Source organism: Dermacentor variabilis, chromosome 4 (assembly GCF_050947875.1).
Source record: "Dermacentor variabilis isolate Ectoservices chromosome 4, ASM5094787v1, whole genome shotgun sequence".
NCBI lineage: Eukaryota > Metazoa > Arthropoda > Arachnida > Ixodida > Ixodidae > Dermacentor > Dermacentor variabilis.
This window is the reverse complement of record NC_134571.1, coordinates 184,219,148-184,235,336: the sequence shown is the minus strand read 5'-3', so window position 1 is coordinate 184,235,336 and position 16,189 is coordinate 184,219,148. Positions and strand designations below refer to the sequence as shown.

General features: G+C 48.3%; 12 non-coding genes across 12 annotated transcripts; all 12 read left to right on the top strand.

The window, feature by feature from the left end:
• The first annotated feature begins 2,858 nt into the window (after positions 1–2,858).
• On the top strand, positions 2,859–2,930 carry TRNAD-GUC (transfer RNA aspartic acid (anticodon GUC)). The gene has a single exon. It is a non-coding gene; the product is annotated as a tRNA-Asp (tRNA).
• Positions 2,931–3,099: 169 nt separating this feature from the next.
• TRNAD-GUC (transfer RNA aspartic acid (anticodon GUC)) lies at positions 3,100–3,171 on the top strand. Its single transcript has one exon. It is a non-coding gene; the product is annotated as a tRNA-Asp (tRNA).
• Positions 3,172–3,336: 165 nt separating this feature from the next.
• On the top strand, positions 3,337–3,408 carry TRNAD-GUC (transfer RNA aspartic acid (anticodon GUC)). The gene has a single exon. It is a non-coding gene; the product is annotated as a tRNA-Asp (tRNA).
• A 5,309-nt stretch (positions 3,409–8,717) lies between these two features.
• TRNAD-GUC (transfer RNA aspartic acid (anticodon GUC)) lies at positions 8,718–8,789 on the top strand. The gene has a single exon. It is a non-coding gene; the product is annotated as a tRNA-Asp (tRNA).
• Positions 8,790–8,958: 169 nt separating this feature from the next.
• TRNAD-GUC (transfer RNA aspartic acid (anticodon GUC)) lies at positions 8,959–9,030 on the top strand. The gene has a single exon. It is a non-coding gene; the product is annotated as a tRNA-Asp (tRNA).
• A 411-nt stretch (positions 9,031–9,441) lies between these two features.
• On the top strand, positions 9,442–9,513 carry TRNAD-GUC (transfer RNA aspartic acid (anticodon GUC)). The gene has a single exon. It is a non-coding gene; the product is annotated as a tRNA-Asp (tRNA).
• Positions 9,514–9,682: 169 nt separating this feature from the next.
• Positions 9,683–9,754, top strand: TRNAD-GUC (transfer RNA aspartic acid (anticodon GUC)). The gene has a single exon. It is a non-coding gene; the product is annotated as a tRNA-Asp (tRNA).
• A 168-nt stretch (positions 9,755–9,922) lies between these two features.
• TRNAD-GUC (transfer RNA aspartic acid (anticodon GUC)) lies at positions 9,923–9,994 on the top strand. Its single transcript has one exon. It is a non-coding gene; the product is annotated as a tRNA-Asp (tRNA).
• Positions 9,995–15,324: 5,330 nt separating this feature from the next.
• Positions 15,325–15,396, top strand: TRNAD-GUC (transfer RNA aspartic acid (anticodon GUC)). The gene has a single exon. It is a non-coding gene; the product is annotated as a tRNA-Asp (tRNA).
• A 169-nt stretch (positions 15,397–15,565) lies between these two features.
• Positions 15,566–15,637, top strand: TRNAD-GUC (transfer RNA aspartic acid (anticodon GUC)). The gene has a single exon. It is a non-coding gene; the product is annotated as a tRNA-Asp (tRNA).
• Positions 15,638–15,804: 167 nt separating this feature from the next.
• TRNAD-GUC (transfer RNA aspartic acid (anticodon GUC)) lies at positions 15,805–15,876 on the top strand. The gene has a single exon. It is a non-coding gene; the product is annotated as a tRNA-Asp (tRNA).
• Positions 15,877–16,045: 169 nt separating this feature from the next.
• TRNAD-GUC (transfer RNA aspartic acid (anticodon GUC)) lies at positions 16,046–16,117 on the top strand. Its single transcript has one exon. It is a non-coding gene; the product is annotated as a tRNA-Asp (tRNA).
• The last annotated feature ends 72 nt before the right edge of the window (positions 16,118–16,189 follow it).

The following is a 16,189-nucleotide window of genomic DNA, read 5'->3' as shown; positions in this document are numbered from 1 at the left end:
TTTGAGAGGGAATATAAAGAAAAGGGTTTGCGAGCACTACTTCAGCAGCTGATAACGCTTGAGTGCAGAGAGCCTGGTCTGTACAAAGACGATGTGCGGAGCGTCAAGGAAAAGCTTGAACAGATCGACAAAGAACGTTACCAAGGTGCCATCGTGCGAGCAAGAGCAGATTCACTAGCGGCAGGGGAGACGCCCACTAAAAGGGCGCTCGGGTTAGAGAAGGCTCACGGACGACAAAACCATGTCGATAACCTTTTAATCAATGGAGCCGTTGTTGACGATAACGAGAGCATAGCCCACGCCTTCTTCCAGTACTACCAGTCGCTCTTTGCATTTCAGGAAGCGAATTTAGAGGGTTTCAAAGCAGACTTTCTGCATCGCATGCCGCGTTTGAGTGATGAAACTAAGGAGCGATTAGAAGGGAAAATAATGGAGAGGGAAGTCGAAAAGGCAATCGACGACTTGAAATAGGGCAAGTCACCGGGACCAGACGGACTCAGTGCGGCGTTATATAAGACATTTAAAAGAGAACTGGCCCCTATATTAGTAGGAGTATTTAATGATGCGTACGTGCAGAAATCATTGCCACCTTCTTTTGGGAAAGCGCACACCATTCTAATTCCGAAGAGTGATAAATTAGATAAACTGAGATTAGTATCATCCTACAGGCCCATATCACTAACATTGATTATAAGATATTTATGAAGATCTTAGCGACTAGACTTCAAGGCGTAATAAAGGAAATAGTCGCAGACCATCAAACATGTGGAATCAAAGGGCGGTCAATTTTTTCGAACATCCATAAGATGCGGTGTGTGCTCGAGTGCTGTGACGTCACTGGTGGCGGCGTTGCAGTTCTTCAGCTTGATCTTGAGAAAGCGTTCGATTATGTTGCTCACGTTATTTTGTTCGCCATACTGGATCATGTTAATGTCGGTACCATCATCACTGAGGGCGTGGCCTTGGCGTACCAGAACTGCACTACAAGGTTAATTGTTAACAAGTCTCTGGGGGCCCCCATTAACATCATGCGTTCAGTGCGCCAAGGCTGTCCCCTCAGTACTCTGTTATTTGCTATCTGCATAGAAGCAATGTGTGCAGCGATCACCGCAAACAACAATATACGTGGTTTTAGATTAGCAGAAACCGAAGTGAAGCAGCTAGCGTATGCTGACGACGTTGCAGTGTGTTGCACAGACGAACCAAGTGTGACTGAAACAATTGCTGTAGTAAAACATTTCTGTGACGTCACGGGCAGCAGAGTCAATTGGGGCAAATCCCTCGGGCTGTGGCACGGGGAGTGGTTTTCAGCACCGGAGTACTTCGCTAATGTCAAGTGGGTGAAAACTCCGACGAAGTATCTTGGTGTTCCCCTCGATAGGTACAAGAGCAGCGATGAGTACTGGAGGAACCAAACTAATGAAACGAAACAAAAAGTGGACAAATGGACAAGCACTAACCAGTCTATTTTTTCAAGGGCAACAATTTGTAATATGTTTTTTATAGCGAAGTTATATTATGTTATGCAAGTGCTGCATTGTTCTAGAGCAAATGTGGAAAGGCTGCACAGAGTGTTTGCGGTCTTCATCTGGAGTTCATCACGGGAGAGATGTAGCCGAACAAATTTGTTCAGAAGGGTGAAGGACGGGGGTGTGGGATTGATGCATCTTTTTGTTCGACAACTTGTCAACCGCTTTTTGTTTTTTCGAGATGTGCGAGATCCGTTTCTGCGCACCGTATGTCAGATCAGGTTGAGCGACGCATTGCCGACACATGTTGTTAGTACGGCAAGCATGACCGGAAAACTTCGAGGTTATTTTAAGGAAGTGGTCGACAGCGTGCGTTTCCTGTCAGTTCGTTTTTCAAATGATTATCTGTTTGAAGTTAAAACGAAGAAACTGTATAATGATGTGTGCGACATTGTGTTCCCAGTGCCGTTATACAGAACCATATACAGTGGAGGGCCAGGACAAGACGTCCTTAAACGGGTGAAACGAATGCAGGTGCCACCGGGGGTTAAAACCTTCTTTTTTAAGCTCCACACAGGAACGCTCTCTGTGAAAACGTTTGTGGAAGAACGAGGCTGTCTTGTGCCGTGGGGATCCCACTGTTTGATCTGTCAGAAGCCAGAGACCATTGATCACGTTTTCTTGCATTGCTGGGCGGCTGTTTTCCTTTGGGACGTGCTAAAGCGAATGCTGAAAAAGGAGTTACCGGTGGACCCCCAAGGGATCAGGTATCTGCCAATTAAAGATGAAGACGGAGTACCGTATGATCTTATTATGCTGAACGCCCTCCACTCTATATGGCGAGCTCGCATGGCCGGGTACCATTGCGACGTCGACGCTCGGCCAGCGCGTATGTATTTCAGAGAGTGTATGTCCTTATTTATTGAAATGCAGAAAATGCAAAAGTGTGTACCGGATTGGCTGTCGAGGCTCGAACCTCTGACAGTCATGAAGGAATTTTAATTTGACAACGTCAGTCCTATGCGGATAGACGGCTTTGTAGCGCTTTTTTGTTTCTCGCCTTCGTTTTCTCTTCCAAGAGGCTTGCATTTGTGTCATGAGTGTGAAATTCATATGTACGATGTTCTATTGAAAACCGGTAATAAATAAAAAGAAAAAGTATAGTGGCCAGTATCCCCGCCTGTCACGCGGGAGACCGGGGTTCGATTCCCCGACGGGGAGTGTTTCTTTTGTCCTTCTTCTTTGTAGGCGCACGCGACGGCGCACTCGACACTCCTCCACAGTAGCTGTCTCCATTTTTTCCCACTTGTGCGCAAGATTGCGTCAACGCTTTTGCGATTTTTTTTTTCAAATTGTGTATATACTGCTTTAGCTGGCGCCACGCATGTCTCCTCGTTAATATAGTGGCCAGTATCCCCGCCTGTCACGCGGGAGACCGGGGTTCGATTCCCCGACGGGGAGTGTTTCTTTTTTCCTTCTTCTTTGTAGGCGCACGCGACGGCGCACTCGACTCTCCTCCACAGTAGCTGTCTCTATTTTTTCCCACTTGTGCGCAAGATTGCGTCAACGCTTTTGCAATTTCTTTTTTTCAAATCGTGTATATACTGCTTTAGCTGGCACCTCGCATGTCTCCTCGTTAGTATAGTGGCCAGTATCCCCGCCTGTCACGCGGGAGACCGGGGTTCGATTCCCCGACGGGGAGTGTTTCTTTTTTCCTTCTTTGTAGGCGCACGCGACGGCGCACTCGACACTCCTCCACAGTAGCTGTCTCCATTTTTTCCCACTTGTGCGCAAGATTGCGTCAACGCTTTTGCGATTTTTTTTTTCAAATCGTGTATATACTGCTTTAGCTGGCGCCACGCACGTCTCCTCGTTAGTATAGTGGCCAGTATCCCCGCCTGTCACGCGGGAGACCGGGGTTCGATTCCCCGACGGGGAGTGTTTCTTTTTTCCTTCTTTGTAGGCGCACGCGACGGCGCACTCGACTCTCCTCCACAGTAGCTGTCTGTACTTTTTCCCACTTGTGCGCAAGATTGCGTCAACGCTTTTGCGATTTTTTTTTCAAATCGTGTATATACTGCTTTAGCTGGCACCTCGCATGTCTCCTCGTTAGTATAGTGGCCAGTCATTCTGCTTCCGGCTCCCTAGCTGAACGGATCGCGGGATCATGGGCTCCAATGGAGCGGCATATGCGGCTGTTAGCCGCGGCAACAGGCTTTCGACGGAAGAAGATAAAGATTACCAAATAATTTTGCCTCGCCTACCTACAGGACGTATTGTTTTGAACACAGTTTTTTTGCACGGCGACGCTCGTGTTCGCCCGTTTCGTGTAGAAGATTTTCGAGACGCGCTTCAAGCTGTTGGTATGCTCTCTGGCGTCGTCGCCCTTGGAGCATACCAAATAAACGATGTATGGGCGGTGACGATGAAGACAGCCGAGGCTGCCGAAAAGGTGGCGGCCCTAAAGGAGCTGCAGGTGAAGGGGCGTCGCTGCCTGGTCTTCGACCCCAAGGAACAACAGGTGAAGCTTCGTATCCACTGGCTTCTGCATGGGGTGGACGACGAAGACGTCAAGACCGCGCTGGCCTCCTTCGGCAAGGTGACGGAAGTGACCCGGGAGCGCTGGCGAGTGGATGGCGTTTCCGACAAGGGCTCGACGACCCGAGCAGTGCTGCTGCAGCTGAAGGCAGGAATGAAAGTCGACGACCTGCCCCACCAGATCCGCGTCGCCGGCGAGCTTGCGCTGGTGGTAGCCCCAGGACGTCCCATGCAGTGCCTGCGCTGCCGGGGCTCTGGCCACGTTCGTCGTGAATGCAAGGTTCCCCGTTGCTCGCGGTGCAGGCGTTTTGGACACAACGACGCGGACTGTGTGCGTTCATACGCAGTAGCCGCGGGTTCGGCGGAGAGCGAGCCGTCGACGTTAGACCATGTAATGGACGTGACCGAGGTGGAGGAAGCGGCCACGGGAGCTGGAAACGGCAAAGTGGCGGCAGAAACCGGCGCGACGACCAAGCAAGCCGAAGGAGGAAGGAATATCCCTCCCCCCAAAGAACCAGCAGCTACAGTCGAGAGCGTGAAGACGGCCCCGCAAGAAAATGAGAGCCACCAGCCAGCTACGGATGCAACGCAGGCAGAGGCGGACGACAACGCGACCCCTGCTAGCGCCCGCGTCGAATCCGTCTCGGCACCGGTCAAGAGATCCCTGCAGCACGAGGAGAAAGTCGACGGAAAGGCTGGCGGTGACTCCGAGGCACCACCCGCTAAGACGCTACCTGGAAGGCGCTCCACCCTCAAGCCTAAGCCGAACCTGGAGACTGACCGTAGGCTTACCCCGAAGCCGACCAAAGAGGAACCCGGGCGACGGCCGCCGGATGGCCACGGAGGCGTCTAGCGGTCAGCTAGACGTTAAGGTGAGCACCATGCTCCGGGCCTTCTCCCCTCCGGTTTTCACCAATAATGGCTACCAACCCGTCGCTTAGCCTCGGCACGCTAAACGTTCGAGGTCTGGCCGCCAAAAGGAAACAGAGTCAGGTTTACAGACTACTAGTGGACCACGACCTCGACGTTTTAGCCGTGCAAGAAACCAAGGTAGACGGCGAGGAGGAGACCGGGAGCATGGTGCAAAGGTTCACGTATAACTACTATACGGTAGTGAGCCACGCCTTAGGGACTTCGGCAGGGTGTGTGCTGTTCGTGAGGAAGCTCCCTGGTCTTGTTATAGATGGTTACTTCTCCTGTACTTCTGGTCGACTTGTCTTTTGTGACTTCAGCTATTGTAATGTCCAATGGCGCGTGTTTTGCATTTATGCGCCTAATACTGTGCAAGAGAGGGCAAATTTCTTTTTGAGTTTAAAGCATCATTTACATGTGCAAAAAATGATAGCCTGTGTAGGCGACTTCAACTGCGTATTGAAAGCTGAGGATAGGTCTACGCGTCGCGTGGTTTGTGACAAAAGTAGTGATATCCTGGCGCAGATCACACACGAATTCTAATTAGAAGATATCGCAGAATGTTTTCGCGGTCACGGAGACGTAAGCTACACTCACTTTCAGGGCACAAGTCACGCACGCTTAGACCGTATCTATCTTTCATATGATTTAGTTGAAAAATGCCAGTGCTACACAGTTACGGCCATATCATATTCTGACCACTGCCCGGTAAAATGCACGGTGGGCAGGAAGAAAGAACGAAACAAGTTCGTCTGGGAACTGTCGAAATTGAATGCAGAGCTGTTACGGGATGAAACTTTTAACGAAAATGTAGTGGCTGCTCTGAATTCTTTTGGAACAGACAGTTCTACGAAATTTGGTGAGGAATGGGAGTTGCTGAAGCAAAGCATTAAATTGAAGGCAATCGAAAGAAGTAGCGTACTGCGATATGAACAAAAGGCCAGAGAAAAGGATTTAACAACATTGCTAGAAAAATTTGCGAAGCTTGAATGCATGCAACCTGGCGCCTATCAACAAGATATGCGCGCCGTTAAGAAGAAGCTCGAGGTATTCGACGAAGATCGCTTCCGAGGTGCGCTAGTGCGCGCCAGAGCAGAAAGGCTATCATGCGGGGAAACGCCAACGAAAAGAGCACTGGGGTTAGAAAAAAAGCACTCGAGACGTAAGCAGATTGAGGCTATCGAATATGAAGGGGTGGTATTAACGGATAACAATAATATAGGGCGTGCTTTCTTTGAGCATTACAAAGAACTTTTTACATTCAGGCCTGTCAACATGCACGATTTCAAGAAATTATTTTTGCAACGAATCCCACAGCTGTCGAGTGAGGTTAAAGAAACCTTAGAACGACCATTAACAGAACATGAAGTGATGAAAGCCATCGAAGACCTGAATCCTGGGAAGTCGCCAGGTCCAGACGGTCTTTGTGCCGCATGGTACAAATCGTTCAAAAGCCACCTAGCTCCTATCTTAACAGCAGTTTTCAATGAAGCATATGAACTGAAAATACTTCCACCATCCTTTGGCCAGTCCCATACAGTACTAATACCGAAAACAGAAGAGACCGAAAAGCTCAAGCAACTTTCCTCCTACAGACCCATAGCGCTTACTAACTGTGACTACAAAATATTGATGAAGGTGTTGGCACCACGGGTCCAGTCAGTTATTCAGGAAGTAGTCGGCCCACACCAGACGTGTGGTATTCGTGGAAGAACCATTTTCACTAACATCCATAAAATGAAGTGTGTGCTGGAGTGTTGTGACGCCATGTGCGATGCAGTAGCCATCCTCCAGCTAGACTTGGAGAAGGCGTTTGATTGTGTTTCTCACGACATATTGCTTACCATCCTTGAACACGTTAATTTTGGCCACATAATCGCTGAAGGGGTGACCATGGCGTACCGGAGCTGCTATACCAGACTTATAATTAATCAGGTGTTGGGGGCCCCCATTAACGTGAAGCGCTCCGTTCGCCAGGGTTGTCCACTCAGTCCACTCCTGTTTTGTGTCTACATAGAAACGCTATGTCTGGCCATCATTGAAAATTAATGTATTAAGGGGTTTAGTCTTCAATCAGCAGAAGTGAAGCTACTGGCATACGCTGACGATGTGGCTGTGTGCTGTAAGGACAAACAAAGTGTATTGAATACTGTTAATATCGTCAAAAAGTTTGGTAACGTCACTAACAGCTACGTTAACTGGCAGAAATGTTTGGGGTTTTGGCATGGAAGATGGGCGTCTACACCAGACCACTTTTCGAACGTAAACTGGGTCACGACGCCAGTTAAGTACCTTGGAGCACCCCTTGATGCCTACAAGGACAGTAGCGAGTACTGGAAGGAGCGGACAAAACAACTAAAAGAAAAAGCCGACCGATGGAACGCCTGTTACTTGTCAATATTCGCGAGAGCTACAGCGTGCAACATGTTTCTCGTGACAAAGATCTGGTACGTAATGCAGGTACTACAGTGCTCTCGTATTAATGTGCAGAAACTGCACCGCGTGTTCGCTGTATTCGTGTGGGCATCAAGCTGGGAGCGATGTAGCCGAGATAATCTCTTCCGGCGCGTGAAGGATGGTGGTCTGGGGTTGGCGCACCTCTTCTTGCGTCAACTGGTGAATAGATTCTTCTTCTTTCGAGATACAAACGACCCATTTCTGCGCACGGTGATCCAAATGAGGCTGTCAAGATCACTTCCCGAATTCGTTGTAGGTACGGAAATAATGCCAGGACCAGTCCGTGGTTTCTTTCGGGAAATAGTACAGAGTGTTTCCTTTTTGCGTGTTCGTTTTTCAAGTGCATATTTGTGGAGTGTAAAACGGAAAAAGTTATATCGTGATTTATGTGACAGTGTTTTGCTGGTACCTATGTACAGAGCCCCGTACAGTGGAGGCCCAGGCCTAGATGTATTGAAAAGGGTGAAGAAGATGCCAGTTCAACCAGCCACTAAATCGTTCTTTTTTAAATTACACACTGGTACTGTACCTGTTAAAATCTTCCTTGAACAACGTGGGTTCTACATGCCATGGGGAACCCACTGCCTTATATGTAAAAAAACAGAAAGTATCGATCACGTCTTCATCCACTGTTGGGAAGGGGTCTTTTTCTGGGACGTGCTACAAAGGACTCTAAAAAAGGAGCTACCTATAGATCCCCACGGAATCAGGTTTCTGCCAGTATATGACGACGAAGGTTTCCCGTACGACCTGATCATGCTTACGGGCCTCCACAGTTTATGGCGCGCAAGAATGGCGGGTTACCATTGTGACCCGGATGCCCGACCGGCGCGTCTGTACTTTTGTGAATCCATGCAACGGTATGTCGAAGTGATCAAGATGCAACAGCCTGTTCCTGAGTGGCTGTCGAGGGTTGAACCCCTTACAGCACTAAAGGAATTTTAATCCGACAACGTCGTGCCACAGTAGCGGACGGCAGCGAATGTAAATATTACTGTTCCTTGTTCCGTTTGTGTATTCATCCCTTTTTGCTTCTTTGGTCTTTGTTTATATCATTTAGGAATTTGTGTTGTGTTATGTCGAGGACTGGCAATAAAGAAAAAAAAATAGTATAGTGGCCAGTATCCCCGCCTGTCACGCGGGAGACCGGGGTTCGATTCCCCGACGGGGAGTGTTTCTTTTTTCCTTCTTCTTTGTAGGCGCACGCGACGGCGCACTGGACATTCCTCCACAGTAGCTGTCTCCATTTTTTCCCACTTGTGCGCAAGATTGCGTCAGCGCTTTTGCAATTTCTTTTTTTCAAATCGTGTATATACTGCTTTAGCTGGCGCCACGCATGTCTCCTCGTTAGTATAGTGGCCAGTATCCCCGCCTGTCACGCGGGAGACCGGGGTTCGATTCCCCGACGGGGAGTGTTTCTTTTTTCCTTCTTCTTTGTAGGCGCACGCGACGGCGCACTGGACATTCCTCCACAGTAGCTGTCTCTATTTTTTCCCACTTGTGCGCAAGATTGCGTCAACGCTTTTGCAATTTCTTTTTTTCAAATCGTGTATATACTGCTTTAGCTGGCACCTCGCATGTCTCCTCGTTAGTATAGTGGCCAGTATCCCCGCCTGTCACGCGGGAGACCGGGGTTCGATTCCCCGACGGGGAGTGTTTCTTTTTTCCTTCTTCTTTGTAGGCGCACGCGACGGCGCACTCGACTCTCCTCCACAGTAGCTGTCTCTATTTTTTCCCACTTGTGCGCAAGATTGCGTCAACGCTTTTGCAATTTCTTTTTTTTCAAATCGTGTATATACTGCTTTAGCTGGCGCCACGCATGTCTCCGCTTTAGTATAGTGGCTAGTATCCCCGCCTGTCACGCGGGAGACCGGGGTTCGATTCCCCGACGGGGAGTGTTTCTTTTTTCCTTCTTCTTTGTAGGCGCACGCGACGGCGCACTCGACTCTCCTCCACAGTAGCTGTCTCTATTTTTTCCCACTTGTGCGCAAGATTGCGTCAGCGCTTTTGCAATTTCTTTTTTTCAAATCGTGTATATACTGCTTTAGCTGGCACCTCGCATGTCTCCTCGTTAGTATAGTGGCCAGTATCCCCGCCTGTCACGCGGGAGACCGGGGTTCGATTCCCCGACGGGGAGTGTTTCTTTTTTCCTTCTTCTTTGTAGGCGCACGCGACGGCGCACTCGACACTCCTCCACAGTAGCTGTCTCCATTTTTTCCCACTTGTGCGCAAGATTGCGTCAACGCTTTTGCAATTTCCTTTTTTCAAATCGTGTATATACTGCTTTAGCTGGCACCTCGCATGTCTCCTCGTTAGTATAGTGGCCAGTATCCCCGCCTGTCACGCGGGAGACCGGGGTTCGATTCCCCGACGGGGAGTGCTTCTTTTTTCCTTCTTCTTTGTAGGCGCACGCGACGGCGCACTCGACTCTCCTCCCCAGTAGCTGTCTCTACTTTTTCCCACTTGTGCGCAAGATTGCGTCAACGCTTTCGCGATTTTTTTTTTCAAATCGTGTATATACTGCTTTAGCTGGCACCTCGCATGTCTCCTCGTTAGTATAGTGGCCAGTATCCCCGCCTGTCACGCGGGAGACCGGGGTTCGATTCCCCGACGGGGAGTGTTTCTTTTTTCCTTTTTCTTTGTAGGCGCACGCGACGGCGCACTCGACACTCCTCCACAGTAGCTGTCTCTATTTTTTCCCACTTGTGCGCAAGATTGCGTCAACGCTTTTGCAAGTTCTTTTTTTCAAATCCTGTATATAGTGCTTTAGCTGGCGCCACGCATGTCTCCTCGTTAGTATAGGAGGATTCCATTTCCGGCCACCGCAGTCAACGGACGCGGAATGCCTTGCTCCGTAGGGGCGGATACAGCGGCCCTCGGCCGTGGCACCAGGTGTACGGATAAGCCTTACCCGGATTATCAAGTTGTTTTGCCTCATCTGCCTTCAGGTACATCAGTTTTGTATACAGTATTTTTGCACGCGGATGTTAAAAGCAGGCCGTATCGGGTCGAGCACTTTCGAGATGCGCTCGCGCGTCTTGCACTGCTGCCGGAAGTGGTGGCCCTTGGCGCCTTCCAAATGAACCATGTGTGGACGGTGACCTTCCGTGATGAAGCTTCGAAGAAAAAGATGCTTGCGGCAGAAACATTCAACGTGAAAGACCAGCCCTGTGTCGTTTATGATCCCTGCAACCAAGGCATCAGACTGAAGCTTTATTGGCTGTTACATTTCGTTCACGACGACGAGGTTCGAGCAGCGTTAGCCCCTTACGGAAAGGTTACAGATATCGCCCGCGAAAAGTGGCGGGTACAGGGATGTAATGATAAAGGGTCCACCACCCGTTTGGTGACACTCTTGCCAAAGCCTGGAATTACAGTTGAAGACTTGCCTCATCAGGTGCGCGTCGCGGAAAACTTAGCGCTCGTGCATGTACCAGGAAGGCCCCCGTTATGCCTCCGGTGCAATGGAACTGGACATATCAGGCGCGAGTGTCGCATACCACGCTGTGCACTCTGCCGACGATTCGGCCACGAAGAACAAGACTGCGTGCGATCCTATGCAGCGGTAACAAGTCCAGTTAAAGGCGACGAGATGGCTGAACACATAATGGACCATGCTGATGCCGATGCAGCATCCCGAGCAACGACCGAAGAACCGGCGGCAGACAGCACACCCTCTGACGCGTCTCCACTTCAGGAAAACTCCACTGGGCCCGGCGACAGCCAATCTGGCGAGGCAAAGAGCGTGCTGGTTGGGAAGCCGACTAACGACCAAAACGTCAATGAGAGAAAGGACGCGATTTTAGTAAGCGCATCAGTGACTACCGCGAAAGACGAGACCGAAGGCATTGAGGATGTTGAAATGACAGCAGCCGCTAAAGCAGCTGCAAAGAGGCCTCGTGAGGCCACTGACGGATCTCAAGCCTCACCCGAACCATCGAGCAGCGGCGAGCCGTCGCCGAAGACCGCTATAACGAGACGAATGGGCCTCAAACCGAAGCCGAAGATACCGCCTGATAGGCGGTCGGCTTCAACATTGACCCCGACTTAGGGGCGCGAAGTGTGTTCAGCCAGCCTGTCCTCAGTATAAGACGTTACATAGCGGACAAGTAGAATGTGACCTGTGCTGGTTTTTGCTATCACTGCCTGTCCAGATGTGAGTACCGTTCCGTCTGTTTGCTAATCCAAAAAATGGCTGTTAATCTGACATTTCCCCGTTGTGTAGCTACGTTGAATGTGAGGGGTTTGGCAGCCCGCAGGAGGCAGTGCCAGTTAAGCCGTCTCTTGTTGGAAAATGACATTGACATAATGGCAGTGCAGGAAACCAAAGTAGAAAGCGAAGAGCAAACGCACAGAATGGTCGAACCTTTCAGGGATAGGTATAATGCATGTGTGTCTCATGCTAGAGGCACTTCAGCGGGTTGCATGATACTCGTTCGAAAATGCACCGATATTGTAGCGCAATCTGTAGAGTCCAGTGATGATGGCAGGCTACTATTCATCGACTTTGGCATTTGTGGCCTCCTTTGGCGTGCAATATGTGTGTATGCTCCGAATAACATTAACGAACGTGTAGAATACATAGATAACCTGAGAACATGCATGACGTACGAAAGGAACATAATTTTATTTGGAGATTTTAATTGTGTGTGCAGGCCGCAAGACAGAATCAACAGATTGACTTACCGCGATAGAAGTGCGACACTATTAAACGCGCTTGGAAACGAGCTTGAACTGGACGACGTTGGTTGTATTTTTGACGGTGACGAGCACGTACAGTATACGCACTACCAAGGTGTAAGTCATGCTAGACTAGATCGCATATATGTTCCGGCAATTGCGATACCACACATTACTACATACAAAGTAAAGAACGTCACATTTAGCGATCACTGCTTGGTGATAGCGACACTAGGAACCAAGACAAAAGCGTCAAAGTTTAGTTGGAACTTGTGGAAATTAAATGATACACTGTTGGAAGATGAAATTTTTGTTAAAAAAGTAAAGGAAAGGATAGAGGAAATATGTTCGGTTGAATCTTCCAATTTCACAGCGCTTTGGGAGCAATTTAAAAATGAAGTAAAGATTGCGGCGATTGAACGAGCTTGCGTGCGGCGCAGCATTGAAAAACAACAAGAGAAAGAACTTAGGAGCACGTTAGATTATATGATTGCGGTTGAGAGTGCTAACCCTGGACACTTTAGCAAGGAACTACGTGACCTTAAAAGTAAGCTCGAAGTGATAGATGAAAAGAAATATCGTGGAGCGATTGTCAGAGCACGGGCTGAAAGACTATGGCTAGGGGAAACGCCTACTAAGCGGGCACTCGGGGAAGAAAAAAGGCAAGCAGTAAAAAAAGAGATAAAAGAAATAAGATATAAAAACGATGTGACGCGCGACAAGGAACTGATAGAGAAAGCGTTTGTTGAATGCTATCGAAAACTGCTAAGCCCAAAAATAAAAGATACAGAAGCCTTTCGAAACGAATTTTTGTCGCTCATGCCAAGGCTAGGCGATGAAGTAAGACAAACGCTTGAACGGCCAATTAGTCTGAATGAAGTAAAACAGGCCATTGATGAACTAAGCACTGGCAAATCACCTGGGCCTGATGGACTAGGGGCTGCCATTTACAAATGCTTCAAGGAAGAACTGGCACAAGCGTTACATCGCGTGATAAATGAGTGCTATGAACAAAAAAGAGCACCTTTATCTTTTAGAAAATGTCATATAGTACACATTCCAAAATCGGATGATCCCAGGAAATTGTTGGATGTTGAGGCCTATCGACCTATAAGTCTTACGAATGTAGACTATAAAATATTTACAAAGGTGCGAGCCAAGAGATTGCAGAGCGTTATCACACACCTCGTATTACCTCACCAGACATGTGGCATCAAAGGAAGGACAATCTACACAAATATACACACCGCTAGAACTATCCTAGAATGCTGTGACATGACTCAAGATAACATAGCTATGATACAACTGGATCTTCAGAAAGCATTTGATAGAGTTAATCATGACATACTACAGTTATTACTAGAACATTGTAATGTAGGTAGCGTTATCAAGGAGGGCATCAAGATGGTGTATGAAGAGTGTGCAGTAAACCTTATAATTAACAACACCGTAAGTGAAAACATTCCAGTACTGTCAGGTATAAAACAAGGGTGTGCCTGTTCGTCTCTTCTTTTTGCACTTTATTTGGAACCCTTATGTTTAAAAATTCGCATAAATAAAATGGTGCATGGTTACTCCTTTTATGCTACTGAAGTAAAAATACTGGCATATGCCGATGATATAGCTATATTCTGCAAAGACAAAGACAGTATTAAAGAAGCTGTTAAGGAAGCTACATCATTCTGTAGTGCTACCGGAAGTGCCATTAGCTGGGATAAATCTCTGGGCATTTGGCATGGAAATTGGGGGCAAGAGCCGGAGGCGTATGCAAACATGAGATGGACAAGTATTCCTGCTAGATACTTGGGGGTTCCTCTCCAACATTATGGAAATACTGCAGAATACTGGGCAGGAGAGACAGAAAGGCTCAAGGATCAGTCTGAAAAATGGGGAGGGCATAACTTTTCTATGTTTTCCCGCGCTACAGTCTGTAATGTGTTTTTTGTTGCAAAAGTGTTTTACGTACTTCAAGTGTTCAGTATGAGCAGAACTTGTGTCCAAAAATTACACAGAGTGTTTGCCACCTATATATGGAATTCTACCTGGGAACGCACCAGTCGGTTAAACTTGTTCCTTTCGGTGCGACACGGAGGGCTTGGTCTGTGTCATTTATTTTTGAAACAAATAGTTTCAAGGTTTTTCTTTCTGAGAGACCAGAGAGATGTTTTCTTGCGTACTGTTATACACATGAGGTTGAGTAATCATATCCCGGATTATATTGTCTCAACAAATGCAGATACGCGTGGAACACTGAGCAGTTTTTGGCGCGAAATAGTGTCTGCATATCAAATACTGAAGCCACGGTTTTCCTTAGAATATTTGAGCGCAGTGGCACGTAAACGATTGTACAAAGATCTAATTGATGTGTTTTTACCAATACCGTTGTACCGCTCCATCTATCAACTAGGACCAGAACGAGACGTATTAAAACGAGTTCGAAAAATGCCAGTAAGAGCGTCATCTAAACAATTCTTCTTCCAACTGCACACGGGCACGCTTGCTGTAAAACCGTGGCTTCAAAGCAAAGGTATCTTTGTCCCATGGGGATTACACTGCCTGATATGTCGAAAGGAGGAAACGATAGAACACATCTTTTTGGACTGTCACGATGCTTTTTTCTTATGGGACATCCTTAAACGGACACTTCAGAAAGATTTGCCAGTAACACCCTTTGGTATCCGATTCTTGCCATGTGAAGATCCAGATGAAATGCCATGCGACATGTTCATGTTACTGTGTTTGCATAGTGTGTGGAAAACGAGGATGGCAGTCAGAAATGCGGATGTCAACGCAAGATCGGCCATGCAAAACTTCAGTGAGAACTGTGTGTACATACGAGATGTTCTCAAAATCCAGAGGAACCCACCGGATTGGATACCTGTGCTCGATAAGCTGGCTTCTCTGAAGCCATTTTAGCTTCACACTCCAGCCATGAAAAGGCTCACGCGTCTTTTATTGTACTTGTAAAATTGTATTTAAGAGTTCTGTGTTTCGAAGTGCCAAACCGGTAATAAAGAAAAAAGAAGTCTCCTCGTTAGTATAGTGGCCAGTATCCCCGCCTGTCACGCGGGAGACCGGGGTTCGATTCCCCGACTGGGAGTGTTTCTTTTTTCCTTCTTCTTTGTAGGCGCACGCGACGGCGCACTCGACACTCCTCCACAGTACCTGTCTCTATTTTTTCCCACTTGTGCTCAAGACTACGTCAACGCTTCTGCGATTTTTTTTTTCAAATCGTGTATATACTGCTTTAGCTGGCACCTCACATGTCTCCTCGTTAGTATAGTGGCCAGTATCCCCGCCTGTCACGCGGGAGACCGGGGTTCGATTCCCCGACGGGGAGTGTTCTCTCTTTTCCTTCTTCTTTGTAGGCGCACGCGACGGCGCACTCGACACTCCTCCACAGTAGCTGTCTCCATTTTTTCCCACTTGTGCGCAAGATTGCGTCAACGCTTTTGCGATTTTTTTTTTCAAATCGTGTATATACTGCTTTAGCTGGCACCTCACATGTCTCCTCGTTAGTATAGTGGCCAGTATCCCCGCCTGTCACGCGGGAGACCGGGGTTCGATTCCCCGACGGGGAGTGCTTCTTTTTTCCTTCTTCTTTGTAGGCGCACGCGACGGCGCACTCGACACTCCTCCACAGTAGCTGTCTCCATTTTTTCCCACTTGTGCGCAAGATTGCGTCAACGCTTTTGCGATTTTTTTTTCAAATCGTGTATATACTGCTTTAGCTGGCGCCACGCATGTCTCCTCGTTAGTATAGTGGCCAGTATCCCCGCCTGTCACGCGGGAGACCGGGGTTCGATTCCCCGACGGGGAGTGTTTCTTTTTTCCTTCTTCTTTGTAGGCGCAAGCGACGGCGCACTCGACTCTCCTCCACAGTAGCTGTCTCTATTTTTTCCCACTTGTGCGCAAGATTGCGTCAACGCTTTTGCAATTTCTTTTTTTCAAATCGTGTATATACTGCTTTAGCTGGCACCTCGCATGTCTCCTCGTTAGTATAGTGGCCAGTATCCCCGCCTGTCACGCGGGAGACCGGGGTTCGATTCCCCGATGGGGAGTGCTTCTTTTTTCCTTCTTCTTTGTAGGCGCACGCGACGGCGCACTCGACACTCCTCCACAGTAGCTGTCTC